Genomic DNA, 23560 nt, shown 5'->3' with positions numbered 1-23560 from the left:
TGAGTAAAAGATAATCTACTACTGGGTTAGTCAATTAAGAACTTACACCACTCTAAATGACCACTGACCAATGATAAAGTTCAAAAATTTAATATAAAGTCAAAGATAACTGAAGATACAAACTTCTCAAGATGAGATTCAAGAGATATACTAGTATCACAATGAACATGAATTCTTTGAATAATCTGAGTCTACAAAACAGAATAATGAGTACAAGTTCGAAAATCATTAGGTTTGCAAGGATCGATATAAGTTGCAACCTAAGAGTCATTACAGAAAAGAAAATTCAGGTTAGTCTGTCCCTACACTAGACTAAGTGACATCCCTACTTAACAAGATCTTTACCCCAAAAGGTGTCAGCCGTGGTGACTTCCTAAGAAGATCACGCACTTCTCTTTGTCTCTTCTCTGATAATGGGTCTCTCCTGATCAGCCTATCTGCCTACCCATCCGCTTTCTTAGGCTCCCAAAATCATCTGCTCTGCTCTCCTCCCGGGTCGCTTTCCCTAATACAAAATCACATTTCCAATAGGAACGCCCCTTGGGACGCCCCTCACGTGGTACATCTTTGCGCGGTAAACTCCATGATGGTACTCTTCAAGACCCTCGTTAAAGCTGACCTTGGTTCCCAGGCTTCTTCTTCAGTGCGCCGGTACCCCCTGAAATTCCTGAAGACTCCTACAGGCCTGCGCCAAGCGCCACTGAACAAAGCTCCATTCATTTCGACTGATTAGGACCCCTCGCACCTGCATACAGGCCATCCCACAGTGGGCCTCAAATTCCAGGCTCCACCATATCTATAGGTCGTAAAGCATATGGAAAGCACAGTACTTGGCGCCTCTCGACTTCTTCTCTAACGAGCACATTACAGATCAAAGGAACATCACTATCAGTTCGAGCCTACTTGATTTACATGAAGCGGGTCCCTGCACTCTGAAAACATTTCTTGATTTAAACAGCAATCTTAACTAACACACGTTTCTAAAAGGCAACACATCTATAAAACATATATTTCAATACTAAATTCGATAATACATTTTGGAAGAACCACGTTAACCCCACCTCACATTATTTTAGCAGCACGTTTAGATTTTCTGTGAATTGCCATGAGGCCTACACAATTTAACTGGTTTGCAAGGTTCCATTCAACTCTTACATGATTCCTTTAACATGAGAACGTGAGGGTTTCATATTCATTCCAACATTTCTACATTAGTCTCACACTGCTATGATTATGGTTACCCTACTTAAACACTCTATACATTTCACTACTGAATATAAGACACTCTGGTGCAAGGTATATGTTAACTAACTACGTGCTTGTAAATATGGTGCACTTATACATTTTTCTCAGACTAGTGCTCTCTCAGTCCCCCCTTTGATGACCTTCAGGGGTCATCACCATCAAACACCATCACAAAAAAATGTAGGACCCTTCAAAGTGAAGTCGTGGCAGTACCACTTCTTTTCATTGTCTCCAATGCCTTCAGACTCTTATATTGTGTATCTTGCATCGCTGTCAACCTTCTCTCCTGATCTCTCATAGATCTCTGCAACCTGTTTGCTTTATACCACTGATACAAACGCACCAATCCCCACAAAGTGATTACACAAATCACAATTATGATGATGGGTTTCAGTATGTACCAAACGATACCCTTTCCTAGGTTGGCAAACCAACCTCCAACTTTACCCATTCCATGACCTACTTTTTCCCACACGTTTATCTTTGTCAGATCCTCAATTTCGTGGTGAATTGCAGTGATGTTTCGTATGTATTTTTCTAGAGATTTTGAATTGTCCGGAATGTAAGTGCAGCATTCCTGGACCTTCAAAGCATTACAGACTCCGCCCTCTTTGGCTAACAGAACGTCTAGAGCAAGTCGGTTCTGAAGAACCATTGCCCTTATCGATTGCATCTCACCCTCCACCAGCATTAATGATCTAGCAGTACTGGCAGATAACCTATCTACGACTGTAGCCAATCTCCTAATTTTGATGTCATTCAGTATCACTCCCAAGATAGGGAATGCAGCACCGAATACATCCCCAATTACTTCTGCTGCACCTAGCCCTCTCTTCCCTCTAGTTGGTATTCCTCTCTTTATCGTTTCCAAATTCTCAACATGATATATTTTGGGGAAGACAATTGCTAGATAGCATGATCCGTACCAATTATCTGGTAGCTTCACATAGGCATTTCTTCCACATACAAAATATACATTTGGAATTGCTTGCATCTCTTTCAGAAAATCTTTGGAGTAGTACTCCAATTGAAAAGCATGTTCACAACTGACTTGACCTACATACAGATTCTCATAATAGGAGTAACTCCTGTGAATGCACAGTTTCCCCCATTTTTCCTTGTCTAAAGCAATTGGACCAAAGCTACCCTTTCTTTGATGTATCCTTTCTTCCTTGGTCCAATCTGTTTCCCATTGTCCTGAAGCCTTTAGAATCTTCTGCCTCCTGTATCTAGTATCTACCTGCCCTATAAACTTTTTCTCAATTTCTGACACTTGACAAGTCAGATTATTTCTTCGGGCATGTGAAGTATCTAACGTTTTCCATGGAATGAACCATTTGTGTAATCTGTCTTCGCTCTTGTAATAGTCCCACTTGTTCAGATGCTTGTAATTTGGGACCTCTGGCAATGTCGAGTCAAAGTTCGAGAAATAATACTCGAACCCCTCTCGTCCATAGAATATGCTTAACAATAAACTACATGTAATTCCATATGTCAATGGAAGATGATGGTATCTGATACCCTCCTCCACCGAAGCTGGTAATTGCATACAAACGTAGCAATTCTTCGCCTCCATGACATCAATGTATTCGTAAAGCAATTTGGCATAAGCATTTGACCTGAAGTTCCCCTGTGATTCATCTGTATGTAACCTTTTAATTTCCGCATCTAACAAAGCTTTGTCTTTATCATTGATGTTTCCCTTATGATTAACAGTGATTGTTCTCTGTGTTGACACTCCCTTAACTTCCTTGACTTCCTTGACTGCAGTTGCATCTCTCTCATGTCCCACTATGTATGAGACAGTAACCACTAAAACTATAAGTGAAATCACCACCCCTAAAAGTGTGCCAACTATACATTTTGCCCTACGGTTTGGGTTGCCAGCCTCCATGATCTCAAACAGTGTAGCTTTGGATGTTCTTCCAGCATCAACTTCTCCTTCTCTCCGAACAAAGACTTTCTTTCAAACAATGTCTCTCTTTTGAACACTTAGAAGCTGACAATTTGCTCCGCAAAACAGTTTAAAGTCCTGTAGGAAATAGACAACCCTAGCCCTTCTCCATCCTCTAAAAGGGAGACCCTATCATTTTCTTCTTCCACTCGGCGCTAGGTTATCTCGCAGCAATATTTACAATTCCTTTTCAACAATCTTTTATCAATCAGAATCTATGAATGTTGCAAGGAGTGACACTACGTCTTCATAAATGTCCATACGAAGAAGGATTCCCTCAAATATTGGGCAGTTCTCACAACAACACGGAAATTCGACTGTCTCTAGGATTATTCTCCTTATTTCACTCTGGACAAGTGGACGAACAAAATGAAGAGTTAAGGTCTTTTCAATCTCCACTCCTGGTACTATCAATTCTACATCCACAGTTACAAAGGGGTTCGTTCTGACCAAGATCTCCTTCACCTTCCCGGTTCTGCGCCCCTTTGAAGACATTTGCAACAAGGTATTAATCCAAGACAATGAGTGTTCCAAGAACTTCCACTACTCGCTCAAGCATTTCCAGTGGAAGAAGAGTTCCCTCCAACACTGGATATCGTGAACAGCAAACCGGAAAATCAACTGTCTCTAAAATCAATTTTCTTATTCCGCTCAGGAGAGGAGGATAGACGATGTTGAGTGTCAGCAACCTTTCGGCCTCCGCTCCTGGTAGCAGGAATCTTATTTGCACTGTGATGATCGGATCAGTTCTGATCAGGCTCACTTCCCTGATCCTCCCGGTTCTGTGTCCCACGGACATCTGCAACGAGTTAGGTCCAATCAGGAGTAGAGTACCTTCTGCTAGGCACTCGCACCCTCCTTGATCTTCTAGGACCTTCCTCGGCTTGATCCTGGGTATCTTCTTCTGGATCCGAGTCTTCGGATATAGGAGCAAGCGTTTCTTCCTGAGCCGACCTTAAACTTAGCCTCCTTCTTTCCGGCCAAGTGGCAGCTCCAAGCCTTGTTCTCCTATCTCTCGTCCTCACACTCGGTTCTTGATCGCTCTGGTACTGATCTGTGTCTGAGTCGTATTCACTGCAGCTCTCTCCTTCAGTTGCGTCTTCAGTCTCACTGCCGTCCTGTCTTCTCTCCTCTTCTGGATCCGATGCGTTCCCAACTTCTTCCGACACCCCCTCAGCTGATCCGATCCCCTCCTGTGACTCTTCTTCCACGACTGAACTTTCGTCTGGGATAGGAGCTGTTTCTTCTAGAGGTGCTGGAACTCTTCGAGTATGGGATGCATGGATCCAATTTGGCAGCCCTCCGCACTTCACCGCGGTGTTCGTGATCAGGATTACTTGAAAGGGCCCACGCCAGCGTACATCTAGGCAGTTCTTCCGGACGTGCTTCTTGACCAACACCCAATCCCCTGGATTCAGATCATGACACAGATTCCTTGATGCTGGAACTTCAGCCGCATGCACCTGAAGGGACACAGAATGGATGGCGTCAGACAGTCCCTTACAATAATCCAAGATCAGATCATCTGTAATATTCAATAGGGCAGCAGTTGGAACCGTGGGAAGTCTCATGGCCCTCCCCATCAGAATCTCGTGTGGAGAGAGACCTGTCCTCCTGTCAGGTGTGCTGCGCATGCTCATGAGCACTAAAGGAAGAGCATCTGGCCAACTCAAAGATGTGGATGCACAAACTTTAGCCAACCTATTCTTCAGAGTGCCGTTTACTTGTTCCACAATCCCTGAGGCTTCTGGTCGATAACTACAATGCAGTTTCTGATCGATCTTTAAGGTGGAGCACAACATCTTCACTATTTCGCTGTTAAAATGTTTTCCTCTGTCCGATTCCAGAGAGGCAGGCACCCCAAAGCGCGGTATCAGCTCCCTGAGCAACAATTTAGCTACTGTGAGTGTATCGCACCTACGTGTAGGGTACGCTTCAACCCATCTGGAAAATATACATACAACCACCAACACATACCTAAGGCGGTTAACTCTTGGCATTTCAATAAAGTCTAATGCATTCTATTGAAAGGCCCCCCTGACCTCCCAATGTGACTCAGTGTGACTGGTGTCCTTTTGCCCACGTTCAGTTGTTGTTGCAGGTAACACATCGCTTGCATACTGATTCTGCTGCTATTCTAAATTTAGGGCAATACCAAGTCTGCCTAAACACTCTCATCATAGCGTCTCTTCCTAGGTGTACTGGACCATGTATTTCTCTTGCCATGGGATTAGCTAATTCTTCAGGTAACACAGCCCTCCCATCTGCTGAAACCCAAAAATCCATTTCACTTCGTATACAACCTGCTATTTCCCATGCCTTTTTCTCAGTTTCCGGTGCGTTCTCCTGCATTATCCTTAAATCTTCCCAGGTATCCACGGTCTCTAACATCATGCTTAATTCTGTCTTTTCTTCAGCACCATCAATTTCCACTTTTGAGAAAGAATAATTTTGTTCCGCACAATAGCGTGCGACCTCATCGGTGTACCTGTTGCCTTGTGATACAAAATCTGTATTCTTAGTATGAGCTACACATTTTACTATTGCTATGGCAACTGGACCTTGTAATGCTTCTAGCAACAATCGCACAAATTCTCCATTTCGAATGGGCGAACCAGAGGAGGTCATGTAACCTCTCTGAGACCACAACTGCCCGAAATCGTGAACCACACCGAAACCATATTGGCTGTCAGTGTATATGGTGACTCTCTTTCCGTTTCCTGCTATGCAGGCACGAGTTAGGGCAATAATTTCTGCTACCTGTGCGGAATGTACTCCTTCCAGGCAAGCGGCTTCCACAACTCCAGTAATGGTACAAACAGCATAAGCTGCTCTCAACCGACCAGTATCGTCTCTTAAACATGAGCCATCGACAAAGTAAATCTCATCAGGGTCAGACAACGGCTCATCCACAATATCTGGTCTGGGTTTCGTGCATAGTTCAGTCACATCAAGGCAATCGTGGTCTTCACATCCTTCGCCTTCTATTACAGTAGGTAATGGCATCAAAGTAGCAGGATTCAAGACAGAGCATCTCCTGAGGGTCACGTTCTCCGCGGCAAGGATAACTTGCTCGTAGCGCGTGAGCCTGCTATTGGTCAGATGCTGCGTCTTCGTCCTGGTCATCAACAATTCTACAGAATGCGGTACATACACCACTAACGGGTGTCCCATCACTATACTCTCACTCCTTTCAATGCTGACACCCGTTGCAGCAACGGATTTAAGACATCCGGGCAACGCTGCGGCTACCGGATCTAATGTAGCCGAAAAGTATGCAACTGGTCTACGGGCATTTCCGTGGGTCTGTGCCAAGACTGACAAAGCACATCCCTCCCTCTCACAGCAATAGAGTGAAAATGATTTCTCGTAGTTGGGCATCCCCAGAGCCGGAGCACGACACAAGTCGTCTCTCAGCTGCAAGAACGCCACTAGGCATTCGTCGTCCCATGGCACCGGATCACTCACCTCCTTGTGCGTCAGTTTCTGTAAGGGTTTTGCTTTCAGTGAAAAGTTAACTATCCACTGTCGACAATAACCAACCATTCCTAGAAACATCCGAACTTCTCTCTGTGTCGTAGGCGCATTCATCTTCATTATCGCCTCAATCCTCTCTGGGGACACCTTGCGTTTTCCCTTTTCTAACCGGTGCCCCAAATACTGTACTTCTGTCAGACAATACTGCAACTTGCTCGGAGATACCTTATGTCCATTTTCAGCTAAATGGTTCAATAAGGCAATGGAATCTACTTTACAAGCTTCCTCAGTCTCTGACGCAACAAGTAGGTCATCTATGTACTGGACCAGAACCGAATTCTGTGGCAGTACTAGATTTTCGAGATTCTTCTTCAACAACTGGTTGAAGATAGATGGGCTGTCTGTGAATCCTTGTGGGATTCGACACCATGTTAAAACGCGATCTTCCATTTTAAAAGCGAAAAGATATCTGCTCTCTTCATCCAATGGGATTGAAAAGAAGGCCTGGCAAAGATCTATCACTGTGAACCATTCTGCTTGACATGGTATTTGAAACAGTATCACTGATGGATTCGGTACCACTGGACAACATGAAACAACTATACTGTTAATTTTTCGTAAATCCTGAACTATCCTGAACTTCCCGCTAGGTTTCTGCAAACCCATAATCGGGGAGTTACAAGGACTACCCACGATTTCTTTCAGTATTCCCTGTTGAATCATTGACTCGATCACAGGTTTTATTCCTGCAATCGTTTCCTGGGACAATTTGTATTGGGGCGTTCTTGGAAACTCGGCATTTGGCTTTACCATTATTTTTACTGGTTCTACCCCTTTAATCAATCCTATTTCTTCTCCTGTGAAGTCCCATACCTCTGACGCTACTGCATCTCTTAAGTCTTGGGGAAGATCTTCTACTGTCAGAGTAGGATATAGTTCTACACAGGACTTTGAATTGGCTACCTTGAAAGTAGCATCATCGTCTGTAGTCTGTACCTCCACTCCTTGCGGGGTGCAGTATATTGTGCAGTTCAATTTGCACAGCAAATCCCTTCCTAACAGACATACAGGACTCGAATCACAAACCACAAACTGATGTTCGTTCATATGGTTTCCTATCTTCACAGACACTGGTTCTGTCAAGGGACTAGTCAGCCTTTTGTTTGCGACTCCTACCACCTGAATTGTTTCCCCTGACATCGGCAAGTCTGGAACCACCGCTGATCTCAGAGTTGATCGAGTAGCTCCAGTATCCACTAAGAACGTTGTAGGACACCCTGCCACTTCTGCCTCAACAAACGGCCCTCTCTGATCCACCTCTAGGACTGCCCCGAGGGTACAGTCCTCTTCTCTACTCACACGTTGTCCTGTCAATGGATCAATATAATAACACCTTTCTTCCTCGATAAAGAGAGGCATTTGTTTAAAGACCTTTCCCCCCGTCGCTATTTTCGGTGGCTGTGGGAACTGAGCTCTTGGAGCCGAAGTCCCCCCTTTGACCACCTTGCTTCCTGGGACTGTTGCCTTTTGAGCTGGAACCTCTTGAACTTGCTCTTCTAATTCTAGCTCTCCATTCTCAGGGTTGAAGGGACACTCGCGTCGCCAATGTCCCACCTGGTGACACTGGTGGCACTTTGTCGTCTTCTTTAAAGTGGCAAAGTCTACTCTAGGTCTCTGGCCTTCCTCATTATCTTTGTTCTGACCATTTGACTTTCGTCCCATCCCCTGTTTCTGTTGTCCACCCTTCCCTGCTGACTGCATCTGCACTACCATCAACTTCTCCTTTAGATTCTTTGCTTTAGAATCTATTTCGTCACTGCAGTATCTCGCATATCGCAGGATCTCATCTAGTGGTTTGTTTTGCCAACAGATTAAATGTTGTTGAATCATCAAACAAATATCTGGTCTTAGCCCCAAAACGAACTTTGACACAAACTGCCCTATGTCTTTGGGATCCATTACATCGAGTCCACTATACTGTTTGAATATTTTCAGTAATCTCTCATAAAACTCGTGAACTGTTTCTTTGGGTTCCTGCCTTGTTCGGTCTATTTTTACCCAATCTATATCTTGTGGAGGCACTTTATCCTTTAACCAGGCTATTACTCTTTCGTACTTCTCCATGACACTGTCCGATGGTCCATTAGTTCTAGCATTCCTCTCAGGCTCTGCATTTGGCCACTGGACACTAATTTTGCACGTTACCCACAAATCCCCTGGAACCACAATGTCGAACAAGGTGTTCAAATCAATCCACAATACTTTGGAGATCTTTACAAACCTTTCTACCTGCTTATACCACTCGACTGGGTTTTCCCTCAATTTCGGAAACGAGTTGGTAAAAGCAGCCAAATCTCCCCTACTCCATGGTACATGTACATAATTCCCATTTGATATTTCTCGCAAAGGGAATGCCTCCATCTGCATTACCCTACCCTCTGGGGTCATCATAGTTGTACTGCGTCTAACTGTACCCCTTTTGGACCATCTCTCTTCCCATTTGTCCAGATCTCTCCACACCCTTATTCCCAATATCAACTCTTATGTGTGTTTTTAATCCTGTAGTTCTCTTCTCGTCTAGGTCTTGGTCTGAGTACTGCAACCTATGGTTACTCTGTAATGTCTTCGTTCTGGACAAATCTACCATGTACCTGTCTGCCAAGTTAGACAGTTTCTCATGAATCGCTCTAGCCTTCCTAGTAGTATCCTTCGCTATGAACAGCAGCTCATCTTGTTCGTACAAATCGATCCTTTCTAAAGGCACCGTCCCTTCTATAATCTCGTCTAGATCGGATTTTAGACTGGAGACATCAAGCCTTTTAACCTTTATCGCAGCTTTCAGTACTTCGGCTCTAGGTGCTCCTTCCACCTCTCTCCCATCCCAGCTCCTAGTCCTGCGCCTAGGCTCTGGTGAGTTATGTGGAGTCCTCCCATGCCCCCATCTCTCTAGGTCCCATGCCTTTCCATCTTCTCGGGGTGGATGGTGAAACACTCCTTCGCCCCTCATAGCCCCACGTTCCCCATCCTGTCTAGTTTCACGGGGTGCATGGTAAGATATTCCGTTACTCCCTCTCTCTCCCTCATGCATCTGTGACCTTTGATCACTTGATGTATGACGTGATCTTTCACTGTTCCCTCTTTGCCAGTGCTGTACATTTTCCCCAGGTGCGTGATGAGTGCACCTAAACCTCTCTCTGTACTCTTGTGTTCTCTGGTCTCCCTCGGTTTGCATGAGGCGAGACATCTCCTCACACTCCATACTCCTACCATTCTGTTCCTGCTGTTCCCTCCGACCTATAGGACGTGTGACTCTTCCATTCTCCTGACTTTGACCCTCTCGCCCCTGACTGCTTTCGCTAGCCCCGCAATGAGATACAGTCCCGTTACCTCGGTTTTCCCACTCGGGTTCTGTTCTTGACCTATTACTCGGAGTTACCGTGGACCCCTCCCATTCTCTCAAATCTGCTCTTAATTCTGTATAAGATTTCGGCCGCGGTCCCCTCAGGTCCATCGGTCCTCTCTGACCTCCTTGTCCTGTGTTGGAACCCACAGTCGTATCGAATGGGGTGTTCCACGTTACCGATCCTGGCAATTGCTTCCATGCATTTGTCGTGTTATTCCTCCTTTCCATCTCAATCCTTTCTCTATCTAACCGTGCCTGCTCTTCCCCTCTTCCATGATCTGGATTGTAAATCGACACTATAGGTCCTATGGTAACAGGTACTTGAAGAGCATCCGGTAATCCAAAAGACTCAGCCTTTTCGGTGATTGGCGTCTTTTGTACCACAAACCTTCCCACTACACTCTGTATTGTGTTGCTTTGAGGTGTCTCCTCGCCTTTGATAGGTGTCCATTCCGATATAGGGAGTGGTGTATACCCCTCTATGGCAGTCCCATCTTCCCTTGCGAGCCCTCTATCTTCAATTTCCCCAACTCTCGGAGGAGGTCTGTCTATCAACAATCTGTTTATCACATTGTCCTCCGACTCGCTCTCCTCATCCTCTTCCATGAGGTTCTTTCCACCTACCACCTCCCTCATTGGATACAACTTCTCTACCTCGATGGCCTGTACCCTCCATCTCTTTGCTTCTTCATCCCATTTAGAATCTCGCACTGCTCTTACCGATCGAGTCAATCTTTGTTGACGCCTGTCCAAATTTCTATCGTGTGCCGCCCTAATCCATGCATTAAGGGCCTCAAACTGGGTTGGTCTAGGTGAGGGTTTCAATGAGGACATGGTTGCTTTTAGCCGATGTAACATCTCTAACTTAAACGTCCCGTACTTTGGGAACTGCATTTCCTCATTTCCTTCCGTAAGCTTATTCCAAGCCCCAATCCATAATATCGTATGCAGCCCCACATTCGCTGCCATATAATGTGCTGGTGTACCCTCCGGCGGTGCCTCTTCCCCGTAATAATGTTCACTTCTTTTTCTTTTAAAAATCCCTTTCAAACACTTAAAGCACTTCATGATTTCTCTTTTCTCCGCGTTTGTTTACTTCCTGATGACAATCCACCAATCACCGTGCTGTTCTCGCTAACTGGCCTATCCGAGCGCGGCTTTCCTCCTACGTCACTCTAGCCGCCCAACCAGAGCGCGGCTCTAGCTAACGTCACACCAACCGCTCAATCACAGCGCGGCTCTAACCGACGTCACCTGTCCCCCTTCGCAGCAGTTCCCCTCCTTTCTCAGCTCGTCTTCTCGGTCATGCATGCGTCCCATTCATACTCTGAAAAATGATTACTTCCGGCCAAGCGATCACCTTTCTTGACTGTACGCCCACAGTCTTTTCTGTAGTTGTCACCTTAACTTGACGAAATGTCTTTCCGTTTCCAGACAATCGCCTTCTCTGATAGGTTACTCACACACCGTAACTGTCGACCAGCGTCCGTTACTCATACATTCACTCTTACACTCCCCCTATCTCGGTCCCACGGCGGTCAATGGTACCTCGTGACCTCCGTACTATGGTCGACAACTACTCTGGGTGTTCGATACACCCAAAACCACTTAAGCTCTGGCCTGAACTTAAGATTTGCCAGTTCACCCGTTTACCAGGTAACCGGTTCACCAGGTTGCGCGCGCTCACAACCTTCTCACAATCACGCTACAGGCATTCAACTCCGCAAGACATTACACTACAAATACAACACAAAACACCGCAATCTGTTCACGCATGACCCTTGTTATACTCACTCTCCTCCGATACTGCTGTTTTTCTCGCACCGTCGGCACCTTCGGCGCACGATTCTTCCGCTGCTCGTCTCCCGAAGTCTAGGGGCCTTGGGGTAAACTAACCTCTCTAGATTACCTTCCTCAAGAAGATAACCATCCTAAACTGCTACCAACTGTTAACGCGGGATTACTGGTTTCTAGTTATCTTACCAGATCCCAAATCAAGTCGACTGAATCGTTGGTACCTGTCATGGAGTAAAAGATAATCTACTACTGGGTTAGTCAATTAAGAACTTACACCACTCTAAATGACCACTGACCAATGATAAAGTTCAAAAATTTAATATAAAGATAACTGAAGATACAAACTTCTCAAGATAAGATTCAAGAGATATACTGGTATCACAATGAACATGAATTCTTTGAATAATCTGAGTCTACAAAACAGAATAATGAGTACAAGTTCGAAAATCATTAGGTTTGCAAGGATCGATATAAGTTGCAACCTAAGAGTCATTACAGAAAAGAAAATTCAGGTTAGTCTGTCCCTACACTAGACTAAGTGACATCCCTACTTAACAAGATCTTTACCCCAAAAGGTGTCAGCCGTGGTGACTTCCTAAGAAGATCACGCACTTCTCTTTGTCTCTTCTCTGATAATGGGTCTCTCCTGATCAGCCTATCTGCCTACCCATCCGCTTTCTTAGGCTCCCAAAATCATCTGCTCTGCTCTCCTCCCGGGTCGCTTTCCCTAATACAAAATCACATTTCCAATAGGAACGCCCCTTGGGATGCCCCTCACGTGGTACATCTTTGCGCGGTAAACTCCATGATGGTACTCTTCAAGACCCTCGTTAAAGTTGACCTTGGTTCCCAGGCTTCTTCTTCAGTGCGCCGGTACCCCCTGAAATTCCTGAAGACTCCTACAGGCCTGCGCCAAGCGCCACTGAACAAAGCTCCATTCATTTCGACTGATTAGGACCCCTCGCACCTGCATACAGGCCATCCCACAGTGGGCCTCAAATTCCAGGCTCCACCATATCTATAGGTCGTAAAGCATATGGAAAGCACAGTACTTGGCGCCTCTCGACTTCTTCTCTAACGAGCACATTACAGATCAAAGGAACATCACTATCAGTTCGAGCCTACTTGATTTACATGAAGCGGGTCCCGGCACTCTGAAAACATTTCTTGATTTAAACAGCATTCTAACTAACACGTTTCTAAAAGGCTACACATCTATAAAACATATATTTCAATACTAAATTCGATAATACATTTTGGAAGAACCACGTTAACCCCACCTCACATTATTTTAGCAGCACGTTTAGATTTTCTGTGAATTGCCATGAGGCCTACACAATTTAACTGGTTTGCAAGGTTCCATTCAACTCTTACATGATTCCTTTAACATGAGAACGTGAGGGTTTCATATTCATTCCAACATTTCTACATTAGTCTCACACTGCTATGATTATGGTTACCCTACTTAAACACTCTATACATTTCACTACTGAATATAAGACACTCTGGTGCAAGGTATATGTTAACTAACTACGTGCTTGTAAATATGGTGCACTTATACATTTTTCTCAGACTAGTGCTCTCTCAGTACTAAATATTGCAATATTTCTCTTTGGAATTGCTTATAAAATGGAAATCTTTGTAGACAATACATACAAATATTTTGTGCAGTAATATGGACTTTGGCATCATTTAAAAACAAGGAATGGAAAAGCAAAAAACCCTGGCTCCATTGTGATAGCACACAAAAAGCTGCATTACACATTCAAAACCAGACAGACAATGTAAGAAACTAAAAGCGGTAAAGAATGAAGACTCCATTGCCATCTGAACTTTATTTGGCATGGAAACAGGGAGGTGTTAGAAGGAGGTATAAGGAGCAACAGACAAAAGGAGGTATAAGGAGCAACAGATGGAAGAAGAGGCGATGTTGGCTTTTCTTTTTTAGGTCGTGCTTGGGCAGTGCATGCGCTTCTCTGCGAGGCATGCTGTATTGCAGTATGCACTTGAAGCACTGCCCACTGTCCGCCCATTTTTGTCATTGGCTTGTGTCATTGACCTTAGTAAATGCTGGCTTCTGAATTGGATATAGGCTTGTTAGTCCCTAGTTAGTACTGCCTTGTCCCATTTTGTAACCTCCCATGGCGACACCCCCATTACTTGTATTGTTGCTGGTAGGCTGCAATTACAGCCTCCCAGCACTATTTCTCAAATAGCGTTGTCCTGCCTGCTTTTGCAGGCAGGACACGCTCTCTCCAGTCACTTTTTTGTTAAATTTACCCAGTGTAGCACACATGGGGGGGGCGGGCTTTTCATTTGTTTGTTGTTTATACTTTCGACAATTCACCTGCATATAGTAGCGTGCATACCCAGCTTAATATGTAAAATGGTGACTGCGCTTTTGTTTTCTTATGCGGCTTACCAATACAACTTTACAAACATGAACGTATTACTTTTTAACAGCGCACCATACCGCACTTTCACTTTCATAGCACAGCCATCACGTGGCAAAGCTAGTCCTGTCGAGTCACTGCACAGCCATCTACATCAAAGCTACTGCTGGCGAGGTGCTACATACCACCCAGGGCTTTAAGTGGGCCGGGTCTGTCTGGGTCTGAGCACCGGCAGTTTTTTTTGGAGGCCCTTGAAACGGTTCTCTATCGGGCTCTATTTTTGCGGCTGGCAAAGGTAGTCCGTTTTTTTTTCTTTTCTTTTCAGACCCGTTTCGAGGGCCCCCAAAAAAACTGCACATGCTCAGACTCTGCCTCTGCCCACTTAAAGCCCTGGCGGTTGCTGCTCGTTTAGGAAACCTGTCTGACATTTTGCACTACTGCAGTGAGAGCTCAGTTTCCTCACTCAGTAGTAGTCACGGCATGACGTTCACGGCACAACGTCATGCCAGGTGAGCTTTGTTGGAGGAAGGGAAATCCTTTAAGAGAGCCATTTTCTCTCAGGATTTCCCTTCTCTCCTCTCTTTCAAACGCAGAAGCAATGTCGTGGTGGTGCCAGCGTGGGACTTTTACCATCGCAGGAGCAACGTCGTGGATGAGGAAAAACTGAAGAGACAGAGGCCCCCAGGCAGCCTGCTCCAGCACGACCTACCCGACCTTCACTTGATGAATTGGCGCCGTGTTTAGAATTGGAGAGGTCGGGGAAATTAGTGTCAGCATTTTTCACCTGTGGAGCCCCATCCTGGATCGGTAAGTGCAGTGGGTTATCCCCACAGTTTGATTATAATAGTTTTTTTGTTTGAGCTTGCATAACGTGTAGATTCTAGTCACAAACTTGCATCTTTGTTTTTTATGCGTGTTTTGTTATTGACAGACAAGTGCCTCCTTGCAAGGGACTGTACTCTGCAACAAAATGTTTTGTCACTTTTAGTTACTTGATGCTTATCTTTGACTCTGAGATGTATATTATGCAAAGGGTACGTCTTACTTTCCTGCGTCAATGCCTTTGGGTCGGAGGAGGGGGGAGAGTAAAAGGAGTGTGTGGATGTGATATGGGCACAAAAATAATGTTGTTTATACTTGGCTGCCCTTGATTATTATTATTATTATTATTATTATTATTATTATTTTAATTTATAGAGCGCATAGTCACCCATGGGTATCCCAGCGCTAAGATCAATACAACTGAGGTTCAGCAAGGGGGGCCTGGGACAGGGTTAGGGGAAAAGGTGTGTTTTCAATCGCTTCCTGAACCGTAGGTAGTTGGGTTCAGATCTTAGGTCAAGAGGAAGGGTGTTCCAGAGGCGTGCAGTGTGAACCGAGAAACGCCTTCCACCTGTTCGGGCCTTCTTGATTCTGGGGATGGTGAGGAGATGTTGCTGGTCGGATCGAAGGGATCTGGGGGCTTCATATGGTTTAATGAATTTTTTGTAGACTTGGGGGGCCTTTATTTTGAAGCAGTCTGTGCGCCAGGCAGAGGGCTTTAAATTTCACACGCTCTCTTACTGGGAGCCAATGGAGGCGCTTTAGCGCTGGTTTGGCTGAAGGTCTGACAGAGGTGTTAGTAAGGATCCGGGCAGCTGCATTTTGGACCCCTTGTAATTTGTTCAGAGTAGCCTCCGGCGCTCCTAGGTAGATGGAGTTACTGAAGTCGAGCCTAGAGAGTATCAGGCCTTGGATCAGCAGTTTTTGAGAGTTGGGGGGGGGAGTAGGGGCAGAATCTTTCGCATCGACCTGAGGAGCCCAAAGCAGGTCCCGGCTACCTTTTTTGCTTGTGTTGCAAAAGAAAGGTCTTTATCGAGCCAGACACCCAGGCTTTTTACCTCTGGTTTTGGGTCTGGGAGCGGGCCCAGAGAGGGTGGCCAGATGTTCTGTAGTAAGGAGGGCCCCTTCTGGCCAAGGAGGAGAATATCAGTCTTTGAACCGTTAAGTTTCAAAGATGATTTGTTCATCCATCCTTGTATCTGTGAGAGACAATTGTACAGGTCCGCAGGTTGTTTGCTGGGGTGGGAAAGGGACACCACTAGTTGTGTGTCGTCAGCATAGCTGACGATGCTCACTCCGAACGGCATAACAACCTCCTCCAATGGGGACATGTAGATATTAAATAAAGTGGGGCTCAGGGAGGAGCCCTGAGGCACGCCACATTGGAGGGGAGTGTCGGAGGAGCGGGTGTTATTCTCCCAGATTTGATAGCCCCGGCTTTAAACCTGAAAGGTCAAGCATAAAAACTGTACAGTTTTAGTTGGGAGAAAGTCAGAGGGGTGGGGAGATTAAAGGGACGGTACAGGTGGTTGGGGCCTGCATCTGGGCTGGAGGGGTGGGGATGGCCGGTGTCTGTGCTGGAGAGGTGGAGATGGCCTGCATCTGGGCTGGAGGGGTGGGGATGGCCGGTGTCTGTGCTGGAGAGGTGGAGATGGCCGGTGTCTGGGCTGGAGGAGGAGGGCCTGCATCTGTGCTGTAGAGGTGGTTGGGGCCTGCATCTGGGCTGGAGGGGTGGAGATGGCCAGTGTCTGTGCTGGAGAGGTGGAGATGGCCGGTGTCTGGGCTGGAGGAGGAGGGCCTGCATCTGTGCTGGAGAGGTGGTGGGGGCCTGCCTCTGTGCTGGAGAGGTGGTGGGGGCCTGCCTCTGTGCTGGAGAGGTGGTGGGGGCCTGCCTCTGAGCTGGAGAGGTGGTGGGGGCCTGCCTCTGAGCTGGAGAGGTGGTGGGGGCCTGCCTCTGAGCTGGAGAGGTGGTGGGGGCCTGCCTCTGTGCTGGAGAGGTGGTGGGGGCCTGCCTCTGTGCTGGAGAGGTGGTGGGGGCCTGCCTCTGTGCTGGAGAGGTGGTGGGGGCCTGCCTCTGTGCTGGAGAGGTGGTGGGGGCCTGCCTCTGTGCTGGAGAGGTGGTGGGGGCCTGCCTCTGTGCTGGAGAGGTGGTGGGGGCCTGCCTCTGTGCTGGAGAGGTGGTGGGGGCCTGCCTCTGTGCTGGAGAGGTGGTGGGGGCCTGCCTCTGTGCTGGAGAGGTGGTGGGGGCCTGGATATGTGCGGGAGGGGGGATGGAGGCCTGTGTCTGTGCTGTAGAATTGGTGAGGGCCTGGATATGTATAGAAGAGGGGAGGGGGGCCTGTGTCTGTGCTGGGGGGTGGTGAGGGCCTGTGTCTGTACCGGAGAGGTGGTGAGGGCCTGTATCTGTGCTGTAGAGGTAGTGAGGGCCTGTATTTGTGCTGTATCGATGGCGAGGGCCTGTATCTGTGCTGGAGAGGTGGCGAGGGCCTGTATCTGTGCTGGAGAGGTGGCGAGGGCTTGTATCTGTGCTGGAGAGGTGGCGAGGGCTTGTATCTGTGCTGGAGAGGTGGCGAGGGCCTGTATCTGTGCTGGAGAGGTGGGGAGGGCCTGTATCTGTGCTGGAGAGGTGGGGAGGGCTTGTGTCTGTGCTGGAGAGATGGCGAGGGCCTGTATCTGTGCTGGAGAGATGGCGAGGGCCTGTATCTGTGCTGGAGAGATGGCGAGGGCCTGTATCTGTGCTGTAGAGGTGGCGAGGGCCTGTATCTGTGCTGTAGAGGTGGCGAGGGCCTGTATCTGTGCTGTAGAGGTGGCGAGGGCCTGTATCTGTGCTGTAGAGGTGGCGAGGGCCTGTATCTGTGCTGTAGAGGTGGCGAGGGCCTGTATCTGTGCTGTAGAGGTGGCAAGGGTCTGTATCTGTGCTGGAGAGGTGGCAAGGGTCTGTATCTGTGCTGGAGAGGTGGCGAGGGCCTGTGTCTGTGCTGTAGAGGTGGAGAGTGCCTGTATCTGTGCTGTAGAGGTGGAGAGTGCCTGTATCTGTGCTGGAGAGGTGGGGAGGGCCTATGTATGTGCTGGAGGGGTGGGGAGGGCCTGCGTATGTGCTGGAGGGGTGGGAAGGGCCTGCATCTGTGCTGTAGAGGTGATGGGGGCCTGCATCTGTGCTGGAGAGGTGGCGAGGGCCTGAATGTGTGCAGTAGAGGTGGTGGGGGCCTGCATCTGTGCTGTAGAGGTGGTGGGGGCCTGCCTCTGTGCTGGAGAGGTGGCGGGGGCCTGGATATGTGCGGGAGGGGGGATGGGGGCCTGTGTCTGTGCTGTAGAATTGGTGAGAAGGAAAACATATCAACAAAACTATTGAATTAACGTACATGCACCTAGTCAATACTGTACCCCTTGGTATCATTCATACACATTCTCTCTCTAGAAGTTCTCACATTCAACACATTCACACTCGAATATTCTACTTGCAACAACCATTTTTATGTACATTTTATATACAATTTCTCCAAGAACCATAGTATACTTTGTACACTAAATCAAGTAAAATACAAATGTCATTTATATTTCCTTATGGTTCACAAAAATGAGGTCTACGTGTTTCGAACTCCCTTTTGTTATGGGATTCTCATCAGGACCGTAAACTGTAAGTGAAGAAAGAGAAGGGACTCTTATTAGTTCTTTCGTATATTTCCACCTAAAAGCTGTTTTGTGGTTCAACAACCACCTTTCTGCATCTTACCTCTCTAATTTATCTTCTGGTTATGGGGTCTTTAGTTCACCACGACGCAGAACCACCTGGATGTTAAATAAATATTTTAGCATCCGTAGTTTAACAATAGATCCGATTTCACTCAAAATGAATACAAAAACACTCACTTAATCTCTGTAGATGACTTTCTCTGACCGCTGGAAAGGAAATGAAAGGATGTTTTAACTGGGGTGTTGATTATATAGTCACTCCCTGCTATTTGGTCGCTACGGTAAACTTCTTACCTAGTTGAAAATCATAGTTTTCATGAGAGCCTGACCTGGTTAAGGCATTTTGTTCTGTTTCAGACTCCTGCCCACAGCAGCGTTCCACCATCATAGCTGAAGAAAGGAATGGATTTGCTGATATTGTTTCAAGCGACATCTCCTTCCAAGGTGTTCTGGCTGCAGACCACCTGAGACACATCTTTAGGTTCTGAGGTGGTAGAGTTAATCCTATCCAGAGAGCTGTGGTGGATGCAATGTGGCAGATGGATGTCAGTGCCTCAGGATATTCATTATACTGTGCAGTGATATACAAATATACAAGGATGGCAATGCCTAGGAGTGTTCTTTATATTGTGCAGTGAGGTAGGAAGAGAGCAGTGCCTAAGGGTACTCTTTATTCCATGCAGTGACGCAGTATGATGGCAGTGCCTCTGGATATTATTTATTCCATGCAGTGATGCAGCAGTCTATTCTTGCTTTGTGGGTTTATTCTGTGGGTTTAGTATTGTTTGTGTTCTGGGGTAGGGTGCTACTCGCCGAAAAAGAAATTCAACACCTTGGGGGTAGCAAGTGCTATATAAATGTATACCGTTTCCCTCTTCTATCCCTCCACTACCCTTCTCAATCCAAATGACTAACACATCCACCACTCAAATTACTTTCATATTTCACTATACTAATTTGCCACTAATCCTTTATGGATTTCGCAGTAGCATGCTACTCGCCGAAAAAGCGATGCAACGCCTCATCAGGGGTAGTAAGTGTGACATAAATCAAAATACTATACATCGGGCCTTAGCAGGGAGTATGTGTGTGAGAGGACTGTGCAGGCAGTGTGTACCGGCATCCATGTGTGAGGCAGCGAACAAGTCCAGTGTATGCAAATCAGGAAGGAGTAAGTAGACTGGAGTACAGTACATACAGATGAACCACTGCCATCTTAAGGACTTTTGGAGACCCGGGGAAGACGTATTTCGGGATCTCCAGATCAGGAAAACCTTACAACTTCACTGCACAATGAGAGATACGTTCAGGAACAGCACAAAATGAAGAGTAACATCTGCCTGCCAAATGGCACTTCAATTAAACATTGTTGATCACTGGCGTAAACTATTCAATTTTTGTTGCAGATAAGAGGCTCAATATTCTATTTTCGTGAAGGAAGGCCTTATCACCTGGAAACCAAAATCAGCAGAGGAAACCAGCAGAGCAAGATTTTCTTTTCTTTTTCAGATATACCAGTCCAGCCTCCAAGAAGGAAGTTCTACATTTACCATGGCTACTAGTAGCTTATCTGCTTCTGCTCTGAAGCGCAAGTCTATGCAGTCTTCAATGATTGACTTCCTACCGTCACTGAAGCGCCAGCGTGTTACAGGGTAGTCTTGTCCAGTGCAACCAAACTAGTGATGAAGCTAGTAAAACTCAGCAAGAGTCTGACAGGGACAGTCCACCATTAGAAAAACTTCAACGTGTGCCAGAGAAAGAAACTGTCAAACTCCCTGACTGCTAGAACACTAAACAGTGGTATTACTTTCAGGAGGAATATAAATGGTTGTATCTTAAGTCAGGCAATATTGGATGTTCTTCCTGTAAACGGGCTAAATCAACAGGTCTTTCAGTGCACAATAACACCCAAGGCATGCGCGCAAGTAAAGTGTGGGCAGATGGCGAGGTTGGTCCTTCCGGTGACGGAAAAGCTGTCAGGCAGAAACAGCTCAGGAAGAAGATTATGGAGCATAAGGCGAGCGCTGGTCACTTGGCAGCTGAGGACATTCTTACAGCTCAGCAGAAAAATACATTGGTGGTGGCAGTACACAAATGTAATGCAAAACATATGGAGAGCACATGCAGGGTATTTGACACTGCCTACTACTTGGCAAAAAAAGATCGCCCTTTCACTGACCACCCTGATCTAATTCTCCTTCAGGCAAAGAATGGCAGCACAATGGGACATGTTTTGCACAGTAACGTAACTGAAATAATAAAACACATTGCATTGGAAATGCAACAAAGATTGGTCTGTTATATCAGACAACACAAACCAAAGATCACAGTATTAATTGATGAGAGCACTTCTATTAGCAATGCTTCTACCTTGATCATCTACTTCCGTTGCATTTATGGAAATGAAAGTACCCCAGTGACCATCTATTTCGGCCTCCTGGAGCTGGCAGAAACTAATGCTATTGGCGTAAAGACCGCTCTCCTAAGCTACTTTGAAAAAGTTGGACTCACAAAAAGTCTGCTTCATGATATCTTGATTGCGGTATGTACTGATGGAGCAGCAGTTATGTTTGGTAAAAAGGAGGAGTAGTAGCTTTGTTGAAATCAGAATTTCCAAATCTTGTACTGACATGGCACTGTTTGGCTCACAGACTAGAACTTGCTGTGGCAGATACAGTTGATGAGGTTGCAGGGGTCAATCACTTCAAGATTTTTATGGACTCATTGTATGCCACATACAGCATGTCACCAAAAAAACAGAGAGAGCTAAATCTGGCCGCCAGCGAGCTATGTGTACAGCTTCAGAAGATAGGGAAAATGCTTGATACTAGATGGGTAGCATCCTGTTACAGATCTGTGAAAGCTGTTTGGAACTGCTTCCCTGCCTTGTGCAAACATTTTGAGAATGCTTCTAAAGACCCATCCAGACCCATAAGAGACCGGAGTAAGTATGAAGGTCTCTTGAAGAAGCTTACATCCTATTCTTTTATCAGAGATTTGGGGGTAATGTGTGATGCACTTCAAGAGCTCAAAGACTTATCACTCTCCTTACAGAGGAGGGATGTTACGATTGTTAATGCCCACAGACTTTTGGTTAGTCAAGTATGCATATTTATAGCAATGAATGACTCCCCAGGGGAGTTTGCTTCTGCGGCTCAGAGAGCAGTGGACGAGGGCAAATTCAAGAATGTTCCTCTTTCCCATGGTAGAAGTAACTCTGTTGCCCTTAATCAAAATCAGTTTTACCAAAGTCTGTCTGTAAATATAAATAAACGATGTGCCCCGGATTCTGAGAAAGAACTTCTAGCCATCTTCAGTGTGCTAGATGCAGGCAACTTGCCTTCTGGTGATGAATGCATTCTTTATGGGGAAACAGATATCTAGAAACTGTGCTCAGAGTTTCAGCTTCTAGTAAGAGATACTATCCAAGCTTTTAGACTTTTCAAAGATTTTGGTGGAAAGAAAACCCCTGAAGCATTAAAAAAGTTAATAGTTTGCATGGAAACCCTGCCAGCAAGTAATGCGGATTGCGAGAGAGGTTTCAGTGCAATGAACTTAATTGCTTGTCCAACAAGGGCCTCTCTTCTTGTAGAGACCATTTCTTCATGCCTATGGGTAAAACTCAATGGTCCTCCATTTGAAACATTTGACGCAAAGCTGTATGTAAAGAGTTGGCTTGCAAAAGGTAGAAGGTCCGCTGAAGAAAATTGTTGTGAGAAACCCCAGCAAAATAAACACACTGAATATCTTCAAGGGTTTTGGGGAATCCTGCAATAGATTTCTAAGTAATATAAATAATTTTTACATGTTTGTTTAAAGTGTTTGGTATTTTTATGGCTTATACTTAATAAATATACTTTTTTGCCTATTTTATTATCCTTTGCTGGCTGAGACTTCATGATTTTCTTAAGCACGCAATGCTAGTTATCTTGATTTAGACCACGCCCCTACTCGGATAGGCCACACCTTTAAGAGATTAACCACGCCCCTTTTAGAGCACCCCCAGGTTTTTTCCCAATTAAAGCCCTGATACCACCACATATCAAAGCTAGTGCCTCAGAGGCACTGCACAGTCAGTGCCCTGCTCCTTGGGTGCAGACTGGTGTTACCGCTGTCAGGACAGACCGTTCTCGTCCTGCTCTTGGGCAAAGGACACACTCCCTGCATTTCGGACACAACCCCTGCCCCTGCTGCTGGGCCACAGGACAAGATTCTTATTCTTGTCTGGGCCTCTGTTCCTGCTCCTGTTTCTGGCTGCTGACTTTAGTATATGAGTAGAGGAGCTCTGCACAGAGTCACCCGGGTGTGCACAGGCCAGAGACGCCCCTGCTCTCCACAGGCCAGTGGCACAGCACGTGTGCATACATCCAGTGACTGCCGAAGAGTACAGGTCGAGGCACCCCCCCCATACATAGTGTACACTGTTCCAGTAATCAGCAAAGTGCACAAGTCCGGTGAAGCACTAGGGCTGTGTGTTGGGTGTAAGCAGGACTGCCTCCTACTGGCCAGACTCAAGGCCGATGGGGCCCGCGGCGCGGCCCACACAGTGTCCACAGAGGATGGAGGAAGGCAGGTGAACGTGGGGGCTCGCCATCCGGATACTGATGGGGGTTCTCCTTCTTCCTGCCATGTGCTGGGCGCTGCATGGAGGTGCGTGCAGTATTATCATTTTATGTTAGCATTTTATTTTGAATAGTGCTCTCTATGACGAACCAGGCTTTAGAGCGGTTTTTTAGACAATTGAGTAAACAGCTACTCTTTCTTTGTGCTTGGTTG

General features: G+C 46.2%; 1 protein-coding gene and 1 pseudogene across 3 annotated transcripts in view; one reads left to right on the top strand and one right to left on the bottom strand.

Annotated features, from left to right (window-relative positions):
• Nucleotides 1-23560, bottom strand: part of DDX20 (DEAD-box helicase 20) — a 290477-nt gene that overhangs the window by 193537 nt on the left and 73380 nt on the right. The window lies entirely within an intron of this gene.
• LOC144756497 (E3 SUMO-protein ligase KIAA1586-like) lies at nt 14750-22561 on the top strand (annotated as a pseudogene).

This window comes from Lissotriton helveticus, chromosome 5_1, assembly GCF_964261635.1.
Source record: "Lissotriton helveticus chromosome 5_1, aLisHel1.1, whole genome shotgun sequence".
Lineage (NCBI taxonomy): Eukaryota > Metazoa > Chordata > Amphibia > Caudata > Salamandridae > Lissotriton > Lissotriton helveticus.
Note: the sequence above shows the minus strand (reverse complement) of the source record. Positions and strands in the feature narration are given on the sequence as shown.